Raw genomic sequence first — 22,217 nt, forward strand, 5'->3', positions numbered from 1 at the left:
TTGATTGTGATCTATGCCCCATTCCACCTTGCCTTTTAGGGGGAAAACACCTCATATTGCACAGAAGTGGCCTTTGGTATCCTGTGTGCAGCCCTGGGCTGCAGACTGCCCTGCCAGCTGATCCCAGAGCTTGCCCCCACCAGGAACTGTTGCGTTGTGATTTCAGGGTTTACCTCAGAACCTCGGGTCCCTCCCCTGATAATTCCCTCCCAGGTGCGTCAGTCACCTCTCCTTTCCCCTCCCAGCACTGTCTGTCAATCCTGGCATTCCAGAAGGGATTGGCAGATCCAAAGGATGCCCTCTACCCCTGGGGGGCACTGGGCCATCCAGGTGTCCTTTGTCCCTTTGTCCCTCCCCTCCTATCCCTGTTTGGTGGCTCCCTGCCCCTTCCCTGCCCCTCTCCCCGGGTTCAAAGGAGCAGCAACCACGGGCTCAGGGAGTTCTGTTGGAGCTGGTGCTGCATTCAGAGGCCAGAATAAAGCTCTGGATCCAAACCCTCCATCAGAACCGACTCCTTTCCTTCACCATCACCTCAAAGCTTCTCCACAGAGGAAAACCTGAGGAGCAGCCCCTGTTATGGGGGGAAGCTCCATCCCAGCACCACCAGAGCTCCTGCAGGCCTGGACTTGTCTGCAGTGCCCAGCTGCAGCACCCAGGCAGCCAAAAGTGTCTGTGGGGTGAAACACCACACACCCAGCCAGCCCAAAGTGTCTGTGGGGTGTAACACCACACACCCAGCTGGCCAAAGGTGTCTCTAAGGGTGAAACACCACACACCCAGCCAGGCAAAAGTGTCTGTGGGGTGAAACACCACACACCCAGGCAGCCAAAAGTGTCTGTGGGGTGAAACACCACACACCCAGCCAGCCAAAAGTGTCTGTGGGGTGAAACACCACACACCCAGCCAGCCAAAAGTGTCTGTGGGGTGAAACACCACACATCCAGCTGGCCAAAGGTGTCTCTAAGGGTGAAACACCACACACCCAGCCAGCCCAAAGTGTCTGTGGGGTGAAACACCACACACCCAGCCAGCCAAAGGTGTCTCTAAGGGTGAAACACCACACACCCAGCTGGCCAAAGGTGTCTCTAAGGGCGAAACACCACAGTGCTGCTGTTTGGTCCAGCACCAAGGGCCAGACAAGCTCAGGCACATCCTGCCTGCAATATTGGTAATTATTCCAATAAGGAAGGACCATATGCAAGCCTTGGGTGCACTGATGGCACCTGCATGGCCACACAGCTGCCCACACACTTTGGGGTTCTCCACAGCTTGGAACAGTCTGCAAGACAAACCACAGCACCAGCTCCCCTGAGAGCATCCCTGCCTCTGAGAGACTCAGCAGCAGACTCCAGCTCCAGGTGGAGGAAAGAGCAGGAGACACCCAGCACAGACCTGACACCCAGCATTCTGCCAATCCTCAGAACCAGGCTTTTTGCTGTTTTCTTTCAAAGTGGAATTTTTGTTTGCTGATTGCATTTTAAAGAAAAGTGGATGCACACAGAAGACAATCCCAAGACTCAAGCACAATATTGGGGTAAAATTAAACATTCCAGTTGTCCCAATATTATTTTGTTTTCCAGGAAAAAACCCTTCCAACAGGCAGCCAGGTCTCCCCATTTAAGGAGAGTAAACCCAGCACCCTGCATTGCCATTAAAGTAACTCAAATGGTGCAGAGCCCAGAGCAGCCCCTTCCAAAGGTGAAATATCTGTTTCTGTGCTGAGCTCAGTGACACGAGGGAAAGCTGCCCAGTGTGTGAAAAGATCCAGGACAACATTTTTCAGTTTGTTTTCCCCATTGGTGTGTAATGTTATCCAGCTCACACACAGCTGAACTAGGTCATGCCTTCCAGGAGGATCTCCAGGTCTGAGGTGAAGCATCCCAGCTAGAATTAATTTCCCTCTTGTCCTGCTCAGCTGGGTAATTACTGTGTTGTTCCATAGTTGTCTTTCCAACCTAATTTCAACATCCACCCTCTAGATCTTCTTCTGGTATAGTAAAATCAGGGTGCCCTCAACAAAGGAATGATTGGCATCTGACTCCATTGATACAGAATGCTGGACAATTGCTATATTATATTATATTATATTATATTATATTATATTATATTATATTATATTATATTATATTATATTATATTATATTATATTATATTATATTATATTATATTATATTATATTATATTATATTATATTATATTATATTATATTATATTGATGCTCTGCTACAAAGAATACTGTGACTGTCTGAGACAGCCAGGACACAGCTTTGAGTGATTGGCCAAGGAAACAAAACAATCCTCAGTAGAATCCAACTGACAAATCACTTCAGGTAAACAGTCTTCCTAACACATTCCACATGTGCAAAATCAACAGGAGCAGAGAATAGAGATAAGAATTGTTTTTCTCTTCTTCTCTCTGTGCTTCTCCAGGAAAAAACGCTGAGAGAGAGAATTATGTCTCTCTGTTCAGAGACTGTGAATGCCACATTCTGGTGCAGGGAATTACCTTCCACTACCTGCCACACTGCCTCCAAACTTCCTTTTCAGCAAGCCAAGCAGCCTGAGCTCTTTTAGCCTGACTTTCACTGCAGACCTTTGCATCCCATTACAGCTGAGTTACCTTCCAACCTGTATCCAAGAGAACAAAATGCTCTTTGGAGGGTCAGAAACTTTGTGCTTTGCCAAAGAGTGCTACCCACTGAAATTGCCTCAGATGCGAACACCAGCCTGGGAAAACTGAGGGATGTGAGAAGGGCAGCATTGGAATGGGCTGCCCACACAATCACTGTCCCTGGAAGTGTTCAAAAAATGTGTAGATGTGGTGCTTAGGGATACAGTTTAATGGTGAATCTGGCAGTGTAGGTTGCACTCAGTGATCTTGGAGGGTTTTTCCAGCCTTTAACGATTTTGTGATGCCATGAAGGAAATTCCAGCCTCTGTAGCTCCTCCAAGGCTTTCATGAGCAGCCAGTTGTCAACATTCCCTGATTTCAGTTTTCCCTCAGCTCGTGCATGTCTGGCAATCCCCACTCTGTTAGGGAGCCCTGAAATCTCTTCTGTGCCATGGGGCTGAGCAAGGCCTGCGAGTTGTGTGTGCTGTTTGAGATGGTTTCACTCAAAATGGCACCTGCCCATGGGGAAGAGAGAATTCTCCAAACAAATGGCTCATTATTATTTCAGCACTTGCATGGGAGGGGTCCAAGGAACGGTTTTCATCAACAAAACTCTCTCTGGGTACCACTGACAGCTAGAGCTCCCAGTCAAGGCATGCTGAGGTGAAAATCCAGGGAATGCCATTCCCTCTTGGAGCCAATTCCTTCAGTGTCAAATCAACAGCCAACGAAAACACATTAAAATCAATGCCCTCAAAAATGACAAGCTCCAAAAAACCACCCCGAAAACAGAGATGGTCAATCCAAAGCTGTTCATGAGGCCGCCTCCAGCTGCCAGCCTCCCTGTCACAATATTCCCCCACAGTTTTTCCCCAGTGAAATATGGCTCTCCTGGCTGGAGCCTGTGCGCTGCTGCCCCTTTGCTGAGGCAGCACTGCAGGAGTGTGGAGCAGGCTGTGCCTCACTGTGTTTGTTCAGCCCCAAGGAAGGCAAATCTCTTCCTTGACTCCCAGAGCCACTCTGCTGAATGAACATTCCTGCATGGAGGGGTCTTTGTGTTCCCCCCTCAGGCTGTGCTGGTGGTCTCCCAAACCAGGCTGTGGTGTCTCAGCAGCAGTTCTAATTATGGAGCCCAAGGAAGCAGATAAACAAGAAGCTGGATGGTTTTGTGAGTGAATTTAGGCTTGTGATAACAAAGGCAAGGCCTGCAGCCAGGCAAAGCCTGTGGGAACACCACAGTTTCTCGTCTAGTTTGATTAAGGCAAGCCATCAGAAACTGCTGAATCAGCCAAAAGAAGTGAGCTGCCATCCTCTGCGGAGCTCCAGTGACTCCCAGGGCCTCATCCTGCTCTGCCAGCACCCCTGAAATCCCCTGGGACAGCAGCACTGAGCCCTCAGTGAGCCACCAATGAACCCAGCACCACTGCTCAAAACATGGTCAGGTCCTGCAAGCTGACCCTGACCCCTGGGGCTCCCTGCATCCATCCCCTCCACCCAGACCCCCTCCCTCCTGACCTACAGGACCCTTCCAGCTGAGCCCAGAGCTCCACATGTGCAGGCTGCAAAGTGCAGTGAGCCACAGGTCAGGTACAGCAGGAGCAGCAGGGATAATTACTGCTCCAACTGGAGACATTAAAAGATGCTGTTAAGGGTAATGGTGGGTTGTCCACCTTGTGGTCTTCCCAGAGAGTGGAAAAGATGTTTCAGGCAGAAATGAGTTAGTGGGCTCAGTGTTGAGGTTAATGGACAGAAGTTTATAGTCTGCTGTTCACAGGCTTTAGATGTTTCCAGCACTGGTGTGTCCATGTCTCTGGACAAGCAATAAAGAGGGTCTGTCTCCCAGGCCACCCCACTTGTGAGTTCAATTATTGAAATTGAGGCAGGTTGATAACACAGCCAGACTTTTTGGCAGAAGGGGAACCAGCCCTTCTGTGTGTATCCAACACCCTGCATGACATTCCAGCACTTTCTGAAATGCATCCGCATCACTGCAGGGATCAAAACTGTGCCCACCAAGCACATCCTCACTCAGGAACAGTGGCTTGAACCCAGGCTGTCCAGGAAACACAGACACTGGAGAGGGGTGATGTTGGTGTGAGCAAATATCTGCTCCTTATCCCAAAAAACCCCACAGGGATCACACCCTGGGCAGGCAGCAGCAGCTCCATCTGCTCCCCCTGTGCTGCCTCAGCCACAGCACAGCTCCTGCAGCAGAGGAATCATCAGCTGGGCACAGAGAGCTCCTGCTTCAGCAATATTTCTCTGATGCCTGTGAAGTAATTACCAACAGCTCTTCCCACTGTCCTCTAATGGAAGGTGGCCTCATTAATTACGTTACACTGAGTCAGCTTAGCTTGCTCAGAGATAGTCAAAACACTGTTAGTTCTTCTTCCAAAATAAACAGCAAACTTGCTACAACACCTTGTGTTAAAACATTTTCCACTGTGGCATTCACATTCTCTGAAAAATTACTTTGCTCAGGATTTTTCTCCTGGGAAGGTGAGAAGCCTCAGAGAAAGGAAAACAATTCTTATCTCATTTGCTTCTCCTGTGTTTTGCTGCTTTGGAATGTGTTTGGAGATTGTTTACCCACAGGTGATTGTTCCATTGGATTCTGCTGTGAGTTGTTTTGTCTCATTGGCCAATCAGGGCCAAAATGTGTTGAGACTGAAGAAAGTCACAAGTTTTCATTATTATCTTTTTAGCCTTCTGTAAGTATCCTTGCTGTATACTTTAGTATAGTATAGTATTCTTTAATATAATATAGTATATAATATTATATATATAATAACATATATAATACATAATAAAGTATATAATATAATATATATAATAAAGTAATAAATTCGCCTTCTGAGAACATGGAATCAGATTCATCATTCCTACCTTCGTTGGGGCATTCCCTGCTAACACAATATTCCACCATGCCTTGAACTACCTGAACCTCATTTCCTATGAGAATCAGTTCACCCACTCCTGAACTGCCACAATGTGCAGAAATATCTTCTTGAAGATTCCACCCTCTTCTTTGTTTCCAGCAGGAACAGCAGAAGAGGATGGAACACCCCAGTCAGACTCCAGGGAAGCTTTGGCAGTGAGTCAGACATGCAGCACCCTGAAAGCACCAGGAGCCCTCAGCACTGACCATATTTCACTGTGTGACCTCTCCTGGCCCCTGCAGGATGCTGGTTCTGAGGAGGAACCTCCTGTGCTGGCTCATCAACTCCACCTAAATTAATGTGGTTGTTAATATTGACTAATCTGCATATTGCTCCTGGTGCTAATGCCTTTCCCTTAGCAGCTCCACTGTTTCTCCTTGTCTCTGCTCTGTGGCACAGAACATTTACACCCTAAATGTGCAAGTGAGCCTCTTTAAACACTCCACAACATAAGCTGGGCTTAACAGAACCCATCTACAGGCCCAGGTTTGTCCTTTCCCTTAAATATATGAAATAACATCATTTAGGTGACATGATTTGTTAAATAATGTTATGTTTAATCCCTAATAATGTTTAATCCCTGTGGTTATTAGAGAAAGGCAAAAGGGCTGGATCACCTTCCAGAAACACCTTTTCCTTTGATGTTATTTTAGGGAACCTACAGGAATTAGGAACAGGAACCATCTCATAGGAACTACTACGTGGTAAGGAAGAGACCAAAGCTCCTTTTTATAGGGAGAAAGTATGGAATTTAGGAGAAATGGTCATATTTGAGAAAAGAAAAAATGTTTCTGCTTAGCATCTTGAAGATATTTTGAAATGTTTAGGTTTTTCCCTTCCTATAGATTTGTTTCAGAAAAATCATCAATGTTTAATTTCTAAGGAGGGATTTAAATGGTCTCAGAGCATGCAGCTGAAGGAAAATGAATCAAACTGAACATTTAGGGTCCCCTATTTGTTCTGCTGAATAATCTTCCTCTTAGTGCTATCAGAAAGAAATTAAGAAGCATTTTTTAGTTTAACAACTAAAAGTAGAAATCAATTATTCAGAGTTCTAGTTCTGAGCTGTTTTGAAAAATCTACCTTTTTGATATGCTTGAGATCATTTAAAGATATTAAGAAATATGGTTGCATGCACCAAATTAAAGGAAGCATCAAAATATCAGATGCAAAAGAAAAGCTTTAAAACAAATCTCCATAACCATCAGTGAAAACATTTGACAATTATTTATATTTCAAATAAAACAGGTGATTTTTTCAATTAAAATGGAGATGCAATCGTTCTTAAAAGTAATGAAAATGCAAATACTCAGTACTAGATAAATTAGTCTGGGAAAATGCATATATACAGAAAATAGGTCATGCTGCCCTGAGTGAAAGAGGGAGGGAAAAGCAGAAAATTGAAGGGAAAAGGCAAATTGAACTCAAGTTCTTATTTCTCAACAGCATCCTTTAACAAAACCCACTCTTTATGTTTTCTCTACAAACATTGAACCAACAAGGAAAAGGTCACTGGGATCTGACCTCCCTTTAATAACACATTGGCAGTTTTTCCTTTAGAGGGAAAAACATTTTGTGAGAGCAGAGACAAATAATCCCAACTAGATTAATAAATTACTTAAAAGAGAGAGAGCTGAAAAAGAAAGCCCCACAAATCAGGACAGTCCTTCTGCTTTTATTTTAGTACCTTTTGTTTTAGCACCTTTTCTTAAAAAAAAAAAAAGAAAAAAAAAGAAAAAAGGTGCATAAAACAATATTTGGAAATAATATTTGGAATACCAAGGGGTGCTAGGGAAAACAGAGGAGCTGAGTCCCACTGGGCAGCCAGACAACAAAGCACTGAAGAGGCAAAAACACTGCGGGGAGAAAAGCCACTTTCCTCCTCTCCTCCTTGTTTTCAGCCCAGTCTCAGAGGTCACTGGTTCATTTATTTAATTAACCAAGTGGCACCTCCAGGGCTGCAGGGTTTGTTCCCCTCTTGGTTATCCCACAGGAGAAGAGCAGCAGGGAGATTCCACTGTGGTGTTTTCTGAGATCCCCGTCCTTGGAGGGAATGGTGAATCTGACTCCATGTTCTCAGAAGGCTAATTTATTATTTAATGATCTGTATTATATTAAGAACACCATACTAAAGAATACAGAAAGGATACAGACAGAAGGCTTAAAGATAATAATGAATTTCGTGACTCTTTCCAGAGTCCTGACACAGCTTGGCCCAATTGGTCATTAAGTCAAAACAATTCACATGAAACCAATGAAACAATCCCCTGTGGGTAAAAAATGTCCAAACACATTCCAAAGCAGCAAAACACAGGAGAAGCAAATCAGATAATTATTGTTTCCTTTTTCTTTGAGGCTTCTCAGTTTCCCAGGAGAGAAATCCTGGGCAAAGAGATTTTTCCAGAAAATATGATGGTGACATTCCACAGCTCTGGAACCACAGGACATCACCCAGATCTGCCTTTCTGGCAGGGATGAGACCCTTTTAAAATAAACCTTCAAGTTTTAGGTCATGTTTTTGGAGGAAAAGGGGGGTAAAAGTCCAGGTCAGAAAAGGGCATTGCTGTCAGAGGGGTCAGACATCCCTGGCACGGGGGCAGGCCCTTGAAGGCCCCAGGCAGACACGAGTCCTTGGTGTGACCAGGGCACATTGTGGCTTTGTGACCTGCACCATCAATCCACCAGCAGACTGAATGAGGCACCAGCCCAGACTTCCCACTACAACACCAAAAATCCCCATTTGCAGCAGCAGTTTCACTCCTCAGAGAAGAGTCCTGCCCCAGCAATGTCCATCCTGAAATACACAAGAAGCAAGAGGAGAATGGAACACTCTGAGCTCAAGGGAACAGATTTAACCACAGACATGAACCATGAGATGAGCCAGGCACAAAACTCCAGGGACAAGTTTCACCCTGGCCCCAGGAGAGCTCAGCCTGCCCTGAGGTGGAGGCTGCAGCACCTTTGGCATCCCCTGCTCTCTGATTTTGTGCCCTTGCTATGAGTGTTTTTGAAAACAAACAAAAAAAAATTCCCAACCAACCAAAATGCAGAAATGAATTCTCACTGAAATTCTTTTCATGATTACTGTGTAAATAATATTCCAATAAAATGAGAGATGCAAATCTCCTTTAAGGCCTCATTCACCAGATTCCTGCTCTTGCCTTTCAAACCTCAGCATCAGCAGCTCAGTCTTTCGTCTCCCACCCATCAATTGATACTTAAATAATGCATAAAACTGTCTTATTAAATGCATGTTGAATATTTATTTGGAAGCTCATCACAAGTTGAAAGATAACCTTCATTTTCAATTCCCTTTGGGATAATCAGCTAATTGGGTATCAGCTGAAGCTCAGCCCCTTCAGCCTGCTGACAGTCAGCATGGGAGCCTCTCCTACAATGCCTCAGCAGCCCTTGAGGGGCTGTGGGGCTTTGTCCAACCCCAGCTAAGCCACAAGTTCCACCTAAAATCAAAGATAATTCACATGGTCACTGTCCAACCCCAGCTAAGCCACAAGTTCCACCTAAAATCAAAGATAATCCACATGGTCACTGTCCAACCCCAGCTAAGCCACAATTTCCACCTAAAATCAAAGATAATCCACATGGTCACTGTCCAACCCCAGCTAAGCCACAAGTTCCACCTAAAATCAAAGATAATCCACATGGTCACTGTCCAACCCCAGCTAAGCCACAAGTTCCACCTAAAATCAAAGATAATTCACATGGTCACTGTCCAACCCCAGCTAAGCCACAAGTTCCACCTAAAATCAAAGATAATCCACATGGTCACTGTCCAACCCCAGCTAAGCCACAAGTTCCACCTAAAATCAAAGATAATTCACACGGTCACCCACACCTTCAGTGCTGCCTGTGCTTTGGATTTGGGCCAGACACAGGACAGAGATGACAATTTCCTCGAGGTCACTGCTTGAACCATGTCCTTAAATCAACCCTGTGGGACCTCCTGGCAGAAATGCAGCAAGATCTCAGGTTTGTTTGGTCCTCACGCACTTTGCATTAAAGCATCTTGTGATAAATTCAGTTTCAGGATTAGAGATGCTTTAATACAGCCTGGGCTGTTTCTGGTCTGACCCGTGGAGTTGTTTCCTGTTCATCACCATCAGATAAATGTTAAGGAAGTCAGGAGCAAAGGCAGAAACAAACACTATTTTCTGTTGGAGAATCCTCTCTCCTCTCAGAAGAGCACACTAAGGTCTGGAGCCCCTGCCTCAGCCTCACCATTGAAAGGCTGTTGGTAAATTGCCATTTATTATGTTTTGTTTTATTTTATTTCATATTGTTTTGTTTTATTTTATTTTAATATTTTATTTAATTTTTACTTCTATATTTTATTTTATATTTTATTTTATTTTGTTTTATTTTGATATTTTATTTAATTTTTACTTTTATATTTTATTTTAATACTTAATTTTATTTTTATATTATAAAAATATATATATTTATATATTAATTTTTTATTTTTAATTTTTAAATGTAATATTTTCTTTCTGAAATTTATTTTTTCCTTATTTTATTTTACTTTTCATTTTATATTCTATTTAATATTTCATTTTATTTTTATTTTAATATTTTATTACATCCCATGGGACACAGGAGCCCTGCTCAGCATCACCTGCTCCTACAGGATATCCCATGGGACACAGGAATCCTGCTCACTTGAGAAAGTAAAAGCTCAGCCTTTCTCATATTTTAACTTTTTCTAAACTGCTCTGAGGAACCATTTCTTCCAGGCAGGCCCCAGGTAGCCTTTGGCACGTTTGAAAAACTCAATGCCTGTAGGTTCCTAATTCTGTATTTCCAGCACCAAAGGTGTGAGCTGGTTTGAAATAAAGCTGAGCCTGCAGCAGCTCCCAATAAATTTCACATCCCTGCAAAAGTCCTGGTGTTGGGAGCTGCTTTCATCCTTTCATTTGCAAGTTGCCTTCATTACTCCCTTCCTTTCCATCACAGAAAGGCTGCTGGTGACACCTCCCATGTACCAGGTGCAGAACTATAAACTCAGAGTAACTCCACTAAATTTAATGCGCTTAACGTGGCTACTCTGGATTTGTGCTGCTGCAAATGAGATCAGAGCCCTCCCAGCCACAGGAGCCAGAGGGAGGTCAAGTGTTTGCCATGCATTACCTCCCTGTCAGCATGCTAATGCTCTGCAAGCCTCAAACGCCTCTCCCCAGACACCACAGTTCCAGGAATGGCACTAAAAGCACTCTGAGCTCAAGGCAGAGCTCACACCAGAGCTGCTGAAGCCTCCAGCTTCAACAAACTTTAACTTTGTGAGCTGAGAGAGGAAAAGATGCAGCAGCTTCCAAAAGATGGCAACAAACCCATGCTTGCTGATGCCACCGCCACAGAATCACTGAATATTTGGGTTGGAAGGAACCTCAAAGATAATCTAGTGTCACAGACATATTTTCTGCAAAATCCTTTGCTGGGATTTTTTCTCCTGAGAAACTAAGAAGCCTCAGAGGAAAAGAAAAAACAATAATTATCTGCCGCTGTGGAATGCAACAGGTGCATCTGTGATTGGTCTCATGTGGTTGTTTTTAATTAATGGCCAATCACAGTCCAACTATCTCAGACTCTCTGGTCAGTCACAAGATTGTATTATCCTTCCATTCCATTCCATTCCATTCCATTCCATTCCATTCCATTCCATTCCTTTCCTTTCAAGCCTTCTGATGAAATCCTTTCTTCTATTCTTTTAGTATAGTTTTAATATATCATTTTCTTTTAATATAATATATATCATAAAACAATAAATCACCCTTCTGAAACATGGAGTCAAGATTCTCATCTCTTCCCTCATCCTGGGACCCCTGTGAACACCACCACAATCTAGGAGAGCAAAACAGGGTCAGAGCTTTGGTCAGTGCATCTCAGTCTGTTTATATTTAAGGCAGTGAAGGTTGTTTGCTCCAGCTGGTCTGAAAACTGGAGACTGCCCTAAAAATGATACTGATGCCTCAGGTTTTAGCTTTTCTATTTTTCAGATTCTGTGCTGCTTTAGTGTGTGGGTCTGGGTTCACATCAGGGGATGCTGAGCTCTGTGCACAGAGCAGGGACACAAAACAATTCCTGCTCCAGCTGGGCACCAAGGACAAATGATCCAAATCTCAGCCCAGGAGCACAAACCCCGTGGGCTGGAGAGAGAAAAACAAGGGTGGGACTGCAGGGGCTAAAGCTGGAATGGGACAATGAACTGCAAAGATGCAAATGGAGCAGAACCGATCCCAGGGAGAGACCCCGGGAGCACTGGTGCATTTTGGGGCCATTTTGGTTCATCTTGGGTGCAGCCCTGGCTGGGCTCTTGTGCTGCCCAAGGTGGATCCATGGAGGAGATGCTTTGAATAAATCCCTGCTTTATTCTGTAACTCTGCCCAGTCTCTGTTCTGGGTCAGCCTTTTATGGCATCAATGCAAGAAACATCACAATACTCCTCTGCTTTGCCTTCTTGTTGGCACACATAGCTGTGAGGCATGATTATGGGTGCTCATCATTTCCATTGTAATTATGAGGAATTACTTGTAACACCATTGTAAATTTGCCTCTCAGTAATTCAATGAAGAAAATCTGACTTGACTTCATTATTGTGTTCTTGGTGTCAGAGAATAACAGAATTGGTTTATTTTCACTAGTTGAGCAGACCCATTTTTTTGTCGGGCAAAAGGATTGCAATGACTGCAAAAAAGAGCAAGAAACAATTAAGGTTTTCCAAATTCATTAGGTCCAATATTAATCACACAGATTGGATGAAAAAAAAAAAAAAAACACAGACAGTTTTGCAGGTAAAGCTGCCTCTCACCTCTGCTACTCTGAACTTCCAGGATTTCACCAAAATGTGCAAGAAGTTTCTTCAGGTCAGTTTTGGGACAGCTTTGCTTTTGCAGTGAATCACAGAGCTCCAGATCTCAGAGGTCCAAAACAAATACATTCTGAATTTTAGCATATATCTGGCTTATTACATTCCTGAGAAAGAGTCCCAAGATGCTACTGACAGTGAACTGAACAGTTCTTCTCAGGGGCAGCATAAACATCTGATTTATTCAGGCTGTTTCCCTCTTACCACTTAATGCTTGACAAGATTCTGATAGGGTATTTGAAAAAAAAAAATAGTGGGTAACCATGAAATGAAAGGCAATCATATCTACATTTACACAAGGCACTAACTTAAATTCTGGCTTGTTCAAATCATAAATTTTCTTAATATTGGTTAAAACTTTTTATTTTGATGTGATGTAATTGCCTGTGAATATCTGCAGTACAGTATCAAGTTTTAAAGCTGCTGAATGTTTCTTAGCCTCAGTTGTTTATACAGCTTTGCCAAAGTTTAATGATTTGAGATGAGATTTTACAGGTGAACAATCTGCCTTCAGCAATATTTTCTCTTTAATTTATATCTAAAATGACCTGCCTCTTTCTTGGATGAGGGTAGAAACAAAAATAACTTTAAGCTGAGTTAAACAGTTCAAGCAAATTTTTCCTTAAAAATTCTCCCCTGCCTTTTCCAATTTGGACCAGGCCTTTTATTGGGGATGTCCTTTAAAAAGTATGGGGAACCTCCAAGCTTTGTAATGTCAGGCTTTGCATGAGCTCAGAAAAAAGTGAGCACTTTTGCAGCAATCTCAGCCCATTTGGGGCACGTTGAGCCCAGAGCACAGGGATGGAGTTGGGCTGCTCCCAGCCCCAGTGACCACTGCAGTCCACACCAGCCTGGGGGCTGAGGATGATGCTGGGGTCTCCTCTTGGGAGTCATTCTGTCTGAACTCACCATCCCTCAGCAGAGCATTTACAAAACCCTTGGATCCTGCTGATGCCTTAAGTTTGAGCTTTCATATTCTCCAGATTCTGTAGTGCATTAGTGTTGTGGTATTGGGGGTCCCCAGGATGAGGTGAGAGATGAGAATTTGACTCCAAGTTCTCAGAAGGCTGATATTATATTATATTATATTATATTATATTATATTATATTATATTATATTATATTATATTATATTATATTATATTATATTATATTATATTATATTATATTATATTATATTATATTATATTATATTATATTATATTATATTATATTATATTGCATTATATTATATTGTATTATATTTTAAGAAATTATATACTAAAGCTATACTAAAGAAAGAGAAAGATATCAGAAGGCTAAACAAGAATGAATAACAAAAACCTGTGATAGACTCAGAGAGTCCAACACAGCTGGACTGTGATTGGTCATTAAGTAAAATCAATTCACATGCTGGGTAAACAATTCTCCAAATCACATTCCAGAGGAGCAAAACATGGAGAAGGTGAAGCTTCCCAGCTCCCCAGGAGAAGAAATCCTGGCAAAGGGATTTTCCATAAAATATCACGGTGACACATCAGTGTAAAACTCTGAACTGCACAGAAATTGTCAGCAAGGTCTCCTCCCAGCTCAGGCACACAGAACAATCCTTTTCCAGCCCCGGAACCAAGGACACCGCTGCAGCCTCAGCCCCAAAAAGTGCAAACAGCCGGGAATGGAGGAGAGCAACCTGGGAGGGTGGGACTGCATCACCTGGAGCTGGGATTGGGCACTGAACCCCAGCGTGGAAATGGAGCAGAACTCATCAAAGGGTGAAAACTCCTGACTCTGAGTCCATCCTGGGTCCACCTTGGGTGCAGCCCTAGCTGGGCTCTTGCACTGCCCAAGGTGGATCCTTTGAAAGCTTTTTAATAAATCTCTACTTTATTCCAATATCTCAGGTTTTGGATTTTCTATTTTTCACATTCTGTGCTGCTTTAGTGTGTGGGCGTGGGTTCACATCAGGGGATGCTGAGCTCTGTGCACAGAGCAGGGAGACAAAACAATTCCTGCTCCAGCTGGGGACCAAGGACAAATGATCCAAATCTCAGCCCAAGAGCACAAACACCGTGGGCTGGAGAGAGAAAAACAAGGATGGGACTGGATGGGCTAAAGCTGGAATGGGACAATGAACTGCAAGATGCAAATGGAGCAGAACTGATCCCAGGGAGAGACCCCGTGCCCGGCCGTGCATTTTGGGGCCATTTTGGTTCATCTTGGGTGCAGCCCTGGCTGGGCTCTTGTGCTGCCCAAGGTGGATCCATGGAGGAGATGCTTTCAATAAATCCCTGCTTTATTCTGGAGCTCTGCCCAGCCTCCGTTCTTGCTCAGCCTCTCAAGCATCTCTGCTAACACAGAGACCCATCCTGTGACCCATCTGTGACCCATCCTGCTCTGAAGGGCACCAATATCAGGTAAAGATAAATCAGTGCTCCACATCACTGGACACATGGAGGAAAGATCTTTATGAAACCTGCACCAAATGAACCCTCCTTGCTCATGCTAATGACAAAACCCAGGACATGATTTCCATTGGATGAGGACATGAAGTGTGGAGCTTCCAGGCTGTGGTGGGTTCAGTGTTAGCTAATCACTAGAGTACTCACTAGAATGTATTAATTTCTTTCTTGTTGTGATATAGGATTAGGAGAAAGGTAAAGCAGGCTCAAAACTTTAAAAGGGGGTAAAGAAAAATTTATTAACAGTAACTAAAAAAAAGAGTAATAAGAATTAGGATAAAACATTTAGGACACTTCTCTCTACAACCTTTTCTTTCTTATTGACAATGTAAAGAGACAAAACTTAAACATCAGCACCCAAAGCACAGCATGGCCAGGGCCAGGAGCTCTGATATCCCTGTCCTGAACCACCCACCTGAACCCCTCAGAGGGAGATCAACAGCCTCAAGGCCAGGCACTTCCCATATGTCAGCCCCACTGACTGTGTCAGGGCTTTGGCACTAAGGAAATCAGAATGCCTGGCTCAGAAACCCAGCTCAGCAAAGCCAAAAAGAACAGACTGACCTATTAAACCTCCTCCAAACAGCACTGCAAGAGCCTTTCCATTCCCTGAATGTCTGGCAGACCTTGAGCAAGCACTGGAGTCAGGCTGGATTCTGGAATCTGGCAGAACTGGGGGGCTCCTCCAATCCTGCACACACCCACAAGGACTTCTCCTGGTATCTGAGACCATGGTCACTAAAAATAAAGCACACGAGAGGAGCTGATGGACTGGAAAGCAGCTGGTTTTATGTTGCAAGGGAAGGCACTGAAGCATTTTTCCTTTTTTCTTCTGCCTTCCTTCTGCTTTTTCATTCCCCATTTGCCTCTGTTCTCAACCCAAATCCCTTAATCTCAGTGCTGATAATTGTAATTACTCTAATACCTCGCCATCTGAGCAGCTCAGAAATGTCCATCCTGGGCTGGTCCGTTTTGTGGTGAGGAAGAATGAATATGAAAAGCACATGGGCTCCTGCAGAATTTTAATTTAAAACAAATATGGAGTCAGGTCCAGATTAATGATATTTCCACCAAAGGCTGCATTTTTGGGGGGGTTTCTCAATCCACGTTGCTCTTTAATCAAAGAAGGAAAATGATGATGGGGGGTGACAGTTGGAAAAGCTGATGGAGGAAGGCTGGATTTTCTCCAGGCTCTACTGTTCTGACCCACACCCAGAACTGTGGTTAACAAATCAAGGACGTGATTCTCCCCTTCAGCTGCTGGACTTTGCCAAAATATTCAAGGATTGTGGGTGGTCAGCACAGAAATCCCTGCACAGCCTCTTCCAGGGAGAAATGGCACACAGAAAGGCAGCTCAAAAAGTGACACTGAGAGCAGGGGCTGCAGGGTGGGAATTTCTTTCCCAGGGCAAAAGAAACCTGTTTCACAAGCAGCAGAGGGGTGATGGGCCTTGGGAGGAGCTGATGGGCTCATTAATGCTTCAAGTGGGTCAAAACTTTGAAGTCTTTGTTGGGCAAGCCAGGATGGGAATTAAAAAGCAGCAATTGCAATCTGAATTTGCGCTGCTCTACACCTCAGCTCCACGGGACATTGGCTTTCCAGTCATGTACCCAATTAGAGATTGTAATTTTTAATTAATTTCCTTAGCAGTTCCTGAAGGACCACAAATTTGTCTAACAAGACAACCCACTTACGATACAGCCCAGAATGTTTCTGACTGCAAATATTCAGGGCTGGCTCCTTTTTCTGTCTCCACAGCAGTGATTCTGAGTCCCCCAAATGTACAACAGGTGAGACAGGTTTGGCTGGAAATGTCAGAGCCACAAGTGGAGCTGGCTGGTAGTTTTCCAACTTTCAGACATCAGCTTTCTAATTTACTTCACATGGAGTTTTCTGCACTGAGTTCTTTGCTCACTCCTACCAGATCTGGGGGGGAAACGCTCTAATTGTTCTTTAACCATGAGTAAAGCACTAGTGAGAGATGGTTTACCAATAAAAGGACTTTTAATTGAGTATGTAAGCCCAGCAAGGCAGCCACCAATGGTACCCCACCCTATCCAAGCCCAGGAGTGAAGCAGCTTCACCTCCCCCAGCAGTGGGGACGTAGAGCCCACAGCTCATGGGAAAGCCAGAAGCACAAACAAATGAAAATCCAAGCCTAAGAAAATGTCCAGCCCAGGATGAGAATGAGGTGACCCACTGCAGGAACAAGGTGACCTGTTTTTACCCATTTCTGATGGTTCTGATCCTCTGAGTCCCCATGCAGCTGCACTGTGAAATCCATTTGAAACATCAGAGGGAGTTTGTGCATCAAACTAAAATGAATTCTTTTACCCAGCCAGCCCCTTTACAGGCCAGCAAAGGGCTCCTGCTTTCTCTGCTCCACCATTTCACTGCCCTTTGCCTTGTCAGCTCACGTTCTCCACGGAAATCAAGCAAGCATTTGATTCCCTTGAAAATCCAGATTGAGATGCTCGGGTTTATTTTATTCCATTTTCTTAAGCCCAGATAGAAAAAATAGCTTTATCCACATAAATAAAAAAAATAATAAGCTGCCATTTAAATCCTGTTCAGTCAATTAGCTCAGTGCCTCGCTCTGAGCTAATGCAATCGTCTTTCTTTGTTTGCTCCTATTTATACTGCTCTTTAAAGTTCATTAAAATCATTGCTGCTATCTCACACAGAACAACTGTTCAAAACATCAGTGTCATGCAGCTGAGAAATTTATGCTTTGAAGTTCCCTCCTTTACTCATTTTTATTCAGCTTTTTTCTCTTGTTTTTCTTTTTTCTTTCTTTCGCTGTATTTTTTTCCCCCCCTTAATGACTAAACCAGTTTTATGCTCTTCACAGTTATTCCAAAATCTGTTCCTCCTGACACAGAGCTGATACATCATTCCTTGCTCATAGCTCTTTTTTCTCATTTCCATCATTTCTCCCCTCACTCGCTTTGGCTCTCTGCTAAGTCCATCACAGCTTTGTTTTTATCTCCTCCTCGCTGAATTTTACAGCCCAGTAAAACCTAGAAAGCTGCTTCAGAAAAACACCCACATGGCAGCCCTTGGATGGTTGGGTTTGTGTGGCAGCTTGCTGGAACGTGATGGAGGCAAAACCCTGCAAAACCACCAGCCCTGGATGCAGCAGCAGGGCAGGGACAGGGACAGGGACACAGGAAAAAAAGGGGACAGGAGAAAAAAGGGGACAGGGACAGGGGGAAGAACAAAGGGACAGGAGAAAAAAGGGGACGGGAGAAAAAGGGAAAGGAGAACAGGGGGCAGGAGAACAAGGGGACAGGAGAACAAGGGACAGGGACAGGGGGGAAGGAGAACAGGGGGCAGGAGAACAGGGGACAGAGCAAAAGGGCAGGAGAAAAAAGGGACAGGAGAACAAGGGGGCAGGAGAACAGGGGGAAAGGAGAACAAGGGGGCAGGAGAACAGGAGGAAAGGAGAAAAAGGGGACAGGACAAAAAGGGGGCAGGAGAAAAATGGGACAGGAGAAAAATGGGACAGGAGAACAGGGGACAGGAGAAGGGGACAGGAGAACAGTGGACAGGAGAACAGGGGACAAGAGAACAGGGGACAAGGGAGAAAGGGGACAGGAGAAGGGGGCAGGAGAACAGGGGGACAGGAGAATGAGGGGACAGGAGAAAAAGGGGGCAAGACAAAAAGGGGAGAGGAAGAACAGGGGACAGGAGAATGAAGGGACAGGAGAACAGGGGGAAAGGAGAAAAAGGGGCAGGACAAAAAGGGGACAAGAGACCAGGAGAAAAAGGGACAGGAGAACAGGAGGACAGGGACAGGGCGACAGGAGAACAAGGGGCAGGAGAACAGGAGACAGGAATACAAGGGACAGGAGAAAAAAGGAACAGGAGAACAGGGGGACAGGAGAACATGGGACTGCCCTGTTTTAACCAGCAGCCTACTCTCTCTTCTGCTGGTCTTCAACAGATTTTCGAGGCTTACAAAGACAAAATAACCTGTTTGGTTATTCAGCAACACATCAGTAGATCATTTTAATTCAATATACTCCAATTTTGTTTTGAATAAAACAGTTAAAAACACTGTTCAAGCTGTACGTAGGTTATACCACTCTGTAATTCTATGCCTATGTCCTTTAGAAAGTGAAATTTCCCACTCCTCCAGAAGAACTGGAGAAACTCCTGTGCTGAGAATGAGCAGAAGACCTCTGGCAGGAGCCAGGGCTGGTTTTCAGCCTGCAGCAATTAACGAGTGCTGCAGACCATCACTTAATATGATACAAAGAGCACTGCCAAATCTCAGGATTAAATCTGGAGCTTTACTCTCAGGTCCTCTGTGTCTGGAAACATGTGATTCCAAGAAAATCTCAGCTTTATTTATTTTGGTTTTTTTATGTTCTTCTGAATTTTATGTCTGCGGATCCTAAAGGCCATGAAAAGCAGAACAAATAGTTCTGCATTAATATTTTCTGTATTTATATTATATAGTATATATTCAGTGTTTATATTAATATTATATTTCCTGTATTTATATTCTATATTATATATTATGTACTTATATTTTCTTTGCTAATATAATATATAATATACAATATATTAGATATTATATATAATATATTGTATATAATATATAAATATAATTTATATTATATCATATATATTATGTAATATATTATATAATATTATATATAATATATAATATATAATATATTATATATTATATTATATATTATATATTATATATTATATATTATATATTATATATTATATATTATATTAATTTTTATAGTAGCATTATATTTTCTGTATTTATATTATATATTTATAGTAATATTATATTTTCTGTATTTATATAATATATTATTAATATATTCTGCATTTTTAAACTTTACTCTCAGGTCCTCCGTGTCTGGAAACATGTGACTCCAAGAAAGTCTCAGCTTTAATTTTTTTTTTAATGTTCTTCTGAATTTTATGTCTGCAGAGAAAATCCTGAAAACATGAAGAGTAAAGGCCATCAAAAGCAGAACAAAGAGTTCTGTATTAATTAATTAATATTTTTGTATTTGTATTCTATATTATACATTCTGTATTTATATTAGGTATTATATATTCTGTATTTATATTAATATTATATTTTATGTGTTTATATTATATTATAAATTCTGTATATATAATATATTATATATTATATATTATATATTATATATTATATATTATATATTATATATTATATATTATATATTATATATTATATATTCCATTTTCTGTATTAATATTATATATTATTAATATATTCTGTATTTATAAACTTTTTCTTCTAAGCAGTCTCTGCAGTTGAGGACCTGTTTCATGGTATTTTGGTGACCAGTGGATGCTGTGAATTGTCCCTTAGTAGTTTTAAAAAGAGTCCTGCCTGAAAAGTCAGCAGGTGGCTGGGACACTTCAGCCACCACCATGCTCAGATGAGACACCACCTAAATTTGCCGTGGCTTCTGAAAGATGAAAACACTTTTATCACCTCTAAAACTTGGGTCACACGAGCTGGGGGATTCTCTGATTTGTCTCAGCTGAACGCAGCAGGAGTTAAACAACTCCCGGTGCCCAGGTTCTGCCTGCAGCTCTTTCAGCTCATTCATCTCAAATGATGGAAGAATTTAGAGGGCAAACTCACCTCAAATGATGTAAGAATTTAGAGGGCAAACTCCTTTCTGGAGAGCTCAGGGACCCTGAGTGTTGGAACCCAAGAAATTCCTCTGGCTGCCCTGGAGGACTCAAGCCCCTGCCAGGGGGCTCAGAGACCTTGGCACAGAGTCCAAGACCCCTGTGCCTTGATTTAGCCCTTGGAAAAAATTACCAACCTTTATATGAAGAATTAAAAGCCACAAAAGTTTAAGTAGAATGATAGCGAGTTTGTCACGGGGTGAAAAATGGATTTTTTGGGGTTTTTAGAATGGGGGTTCAGGGGGCAAGATGGAGGAATCTGGGTGTGTCCAGCCTTTCTCCTTCTTCTTCTTGGCCTCCATCTTCTGCTGTGGTGGTGGCACTTTTGGATTGGTTTAGAGTAGAAGCTCACTGTCTAACATAGGTGATAGGTATTGGGAAGTTATTGTAAATATTGTACACGTGGTTTTTAATATAAAAAGAACAGAGGGACAGGAGAGCAGAGGGAGGCACAGTGCCTCTGTATGACCTGCTGAACAGACCTTGGCAGGCCAGGAGAAAGAATTTTATAGATAAGAAACAATAAAAAACCTTGAGAATGAGAACTGAAGAGCTCTGACTCATTCTTCGACCACCAGGCTGGGAAAAAGAGACTTTCTGACACATCTTGGGGTCACTGTGAGCAGCAGAAATTCTGACACCTGAGGAGCCTCCCTGCCCAGCAGTGCCACATTCAGCCCTCCCCACGAGCTGCTCTTGTCTCACTCCTCCGTTGACAGCTTGGGAGCAGCAGAGAAATCTAATTTCTCACCATCAGATTTACAGCTGGAGAGGGCCCCTCTGACAAGGGAGGGCATTGTGCTTATTCAAGCTGATCAAGAACCTGAGAGCAATTTCTATGGGGGAAAAAAAAGGTCTGCTTTGATAGAAAGATATTGAAAGTGAGCTCACAAATTGCTTTGGGTTTCAGGTGAACAAAGCACATGAAGGATTTGATTTTCAGCTGCTTCTCCTTTCTTCTTTCCCCAAAAGCACACTGCTCTCAACAGGAGTGTGGTACACAAACAGCTCTGAGAGCCACAAGACACTGCCCAGACCTCTGTGCTCCTCATTTTCACACAACAGGGAAAGCTGCTGGGGCTTGATCCAGCTTGTACAGGAAAAAGTGTCTCCCACACAATGCCCAATAAAAACTCAGTGCCACCCATTACACCAGACTGCTAAAACACAATGATACAGCAAGAAAGCAGCAGAACACATCTCCAGGAGCTCACATGGGCCAGCTCAGGCAGCAGCACCCACCTCAGCAGTTCTGGAGGCCAAGGGCATCCAAAAAACCCCAGCAGACTTGGTGCCTTTTCCATACAAAACTCATCCCATCTCATTTTTCAGGCTGCCACACACCCAGCAGGACAGAAAGGGTGAACATGGGCAGAGGTTTCTGATGACAAAAACGCTGCACTCTGACAGAAAATGGACCTGGATCTTTCATGGCAGTCCAGAGTAAAAAAGCTTCCCAATGCTGCTCATAAAAGGAACATGAAAACTGCTTTTCAACATAATTCTCCTACTTTTCCCCCTGTCACCTGTCATGCTCTGAAGAGTGAATAACTTCAGATTCAATGGAAGAATGGAGAGAAGGACACCAGGAATGGCTCACTTACTGCTGCCATTCTTTCCAGTGAGCTTTCCTCCCTTTTGAACATGG

This window comes from Molothrus ater, chromosome 19 (assembly GCF_012460135.2).
Source record: "Molothrus ater isolate BHLD 08-10-18 breed brown headed cowbird chromosome 19, BPBGC_Mater_1.1, whole genome shotgun sequence".
NCBI classification, from domain to species: Eukaryota; Metazoa; Chordata; class Aves; order Passeriformes; family Icteridae; genus Molothrus; species Molothrus ater.